Source organism: Prosopis cineraria, unplaced genomic scaffold (assembly GCF_029017545.1).
Source record: "Prosopis cineraria cultivar Desert tree isolate PC_DT_omini unplaced genomic scaffold, ASM2901754v1 PC3, whole genome shotgun sequence".
NCBI classification, from domain to species: Eukaryota; Viridiplantae; Streptophyta; class Magnoliopsida; order Fabales; family Fabaceae; genus Prosopis; species Prosopis cineraria.
In genome coordinates, this window is record NW_026555334.1 from 40642232 (window position 1) to 40645631 (window position 3400).

Genomic DNA, 3400 nt, shown 5'->3' on the forward strand with positions numbered 1-3400 from the left:
TTTTTTTAGTAATTCTTAAATGTGATTTTTCATTAATTTATTTTGCTTAATCATGTGGCAAAATTAATTTAAAAAGGATCAAATTGAAGAAGGTACCTACATAACCTTGCCAGGATTCCCTCCAAACCGAGAATAAGCGATTATGTGTGACCCAAAAAAAAAAAAATAATAAGTGCATGGGATTGATAGATTAATACTTGTAATTGAGGAAACTAAATGACTTTATTAAAAATAAGTGAAACTATATGGATTGATAGATTAATTTTTTCCATAATAATATTAAAAGCCGGAAGGATGGGATTGATTCGTGAAGTCGGAAGCCGAACCGGAAGTGATTGATCGCCGCGACTGAAAGCCATGGACAGGGTAGTGTGCTGCATAGGTGACACCCATGGTTGCGCCCCCTAGCTCCAAAACTTGTGAACTAACCTCGAAATGGAAATTGACCCTTCTTTATTTCAATCCGCCATCACTATACTCGTCAAGTTATTGATTTCCTGAGTCGATTGCCCTCTAGATACCGCAATCAGAAACACGTCTTTCTCTCCGGGAACCATGATTTCGCCTTCGCCGCCTGTTGGCTCGAAATTCTCCGACCCCTGGAAAGAGTGCGAGTCCGTTGAGGATAGAGAAGGATGGTATAAGGCTGATCGTTATGAAAATATGCATCTCTAAGGGATTGGGCGGGTTCGATTAAGGTCAAGCACAACACAGCCAAGGGCATTGATTATAAGGGTTCGTTCCATTTATGATGCTGGACCCACTTTTGAATCTTATGGGGTTTCTCTTGGTTCTGCTGGTATGCTTCTTGTTTTGCCAAGTTTTCTCCCCTTTCATGGGATTGAATTTCTTATTGGTTTACGATTGTCTTTTGATACTACTTAAATATTGCGTTATCAATAAGGGTGTTTTGTTGTTTTGAACTGATTCGTGTCTATAAAACTTTGGCATTACGAAGTTTTTGTCTTTTGGATCCTTTTTAGTATCAGTTATATGTCACCTGTGTTAGCATGACTTTGCATAGTAGATTTGAGGTGCTTTAAGCCACATTGTGCACATACGGTGTGACTCGTGCAATGCAGAAGACTAGTGACTTTTATTCAACTTTGCTCGGGGTGTTACTGCTAAAAGTTTTTAAGTGTAACTGATCCTTTTCTTAAAACCGTACATTCTTTTGTTCTATTCCTTAGACTGAAGGACTATCATTGCGTGCAGATTTGATTAAAGCAGTTCCTGATAAGCATAAGAAGTTTCTTGCTGATATAGTCTTGGTCCATGAAGAGGCGGGACTTCTTTCTCTGCCTTTCTATCTCGTCACAAGACATAATTTCCTCATCATTTGACATAGGCTGCAAGTCATTCACTTGCTCTTTAGAACAGTGTGCTTCTTGTTGAGATTGCAAATTGATGTAGATTAGAAGCTCTGTGGATCATAATGTCCTTTTTTACTAGGATGAAGTTTGTGTGGAGACCGATGATGGAATTAAAAGCTGCAAGTTGATTGATGTTCATGCTGCTCTGGAGAAAAGGGAAAGATGCGGCGAGCAATTAAAACTTTTGAAATCTCGGGATACTCTGTTGCCTAAGGTAGTGCCTCTCAGCGGGCGAGACAGTGTATGGAATACCAGGGGTGATAGCTTGTTGCTTCTTTGGTCGAAATATTTTTTTCTTCCTACTACAGAAATAGATGTTGTCTGTTTCTAGATGCAATTATTTTGTTAGAAGTCATTCTTTTTTGTTTTCGTCTTCGTGAACTTGTTATTTTAGTTATCTCATATTCATTCTAATAGCTTCTATTTTCTCGTAGGAATCAAGTTGAGTCCTACAGTTGTGGTTAGTGGTCAGGTCATCATGCAAAACACCATGTAAATGGCTTGAGGCTGATAATTGATAAAGGTGGTGGATATGAAGATAGACCGGTAGTTGCAATTGTCCTTCCTTCAAATAAGATAATTCGTGATACAGATGTTTTGGCAAAATAATTTCGTTCTTAGCCTAACATTTAATAATTTCGTTATCATATTATTGTACCTTTTTTTAATTATTAGCCCTGTGACATGTAAGCTTTGGATTGTGTGTAATGGGCGGGTGCTGCGTTAGTTATATCAAGAGACCATGTATTCAAATCAAATGTAATAGATATTGATGGGCCTCCGAAGGAAACGGGAAAGACAACCTTGTCATTTGATGAGAAGCATCCCACTTTTTCACATGCATGCAAAGAAAGTTCAATATGAACATGACACAAATCAGTGAGAAAGGCTGCAATTCAACAACCTGGATCTGGATTTTGAAAATGAAACTCATGGCCAGATGCCCATGAAAATGAAGCGGCGAGCGGAAATAACCTGGACTAATGTCTACAATGCAAATGATGTCTTGTAATTTGGGACTGTTCTATAAATTTCAGTCATTTGTTCATTTAAATTTTCGTTCTTATATTCTTCTACTATTTTTGCTCTAGTCAAAGTCGAAATGAAAACAATGATTTGATTTATTTTCATGCCATATTTAATATAGGTAAGTTTGGTTTATATAAGTTTATTTTTAATTTTAATTGTAGTATTGCTATATTCATTTAAAAATCTTTTGACTCCCTGAATGCATAGTATAATTTTAGAGAGCTTCGGAAGACCGCACCAGTGGCTGGAAAATGAAATTGGATGGTGGTGCCTTTCAATCTCAGTAGCAGCAGCAGAGATATGATACAAAATAAGCTTGGCCCAGATGACACCTAACTCTCAACATTCCCCCTCAAGTTGGTCCTGAAGATATTGAAGGTGCCCAACTTGGGTAACATGCGCTCATACACTTTTCTACCAAGTGTCTTAGTTAAAACATCTACTTGTTGCTCTTCAAATGCAACATGCTTTAAGCCAATCAGGCCACCTTGAAGTTTCTCTCTTATAAAATGACAATCAATCTCAATGTGCTTCATTCTTTCATGATAAACAGGATTAGAGTTAATTTGAATTGCAGCTTTATTGTCAACAATAAACACAAATAAGAGTTAAAAATCTCTTAAAAATCCAGTAGACCAACTAATTTAAAAAACAATACTTCCTAAGGCTCTTACTCTGCTTCAGTAGAGTATCTAGAAATTGTGATTTGTTTCTTTGATTTTCAAGAAATAATAGCTCCTCCTAACTTGACTAAGTATCTTGTGACAGACCTATGTGACTCCGGACATGAACCCCAATCTAAATCACAGAACCTTTCTAACCTCATGACTCCCAAATAAGGAAAAAAAATACCTCTACCAGGATTCTTTTTTAGATATTTGACAGTGTTCCAGGCAACCTTCAAATGTGACTTTCTAGGATTGCTCATAAACTGACTTAATAACTAGACAGTATAACTAATATATGGTCTAGTGGTAGTTAAGTATAATAATTTCCCT

At 36.9% G+C, this 3400-nt stretch overlaps 1 pseudogene; it reads left to right on the plus strand.

The window, feature by feature from the left end:
* Nucleotides 1-476: 476 nt before the first annotated feature.
* Nucleotides 477-2452, plus strand: LOC129305608 (tyrosine-protein phosphatase RLPH2-like; annotated as a pseudogene).
* The last annotated feature ends 948 nt before the right edge of the window (nt 2453-3400 follow it).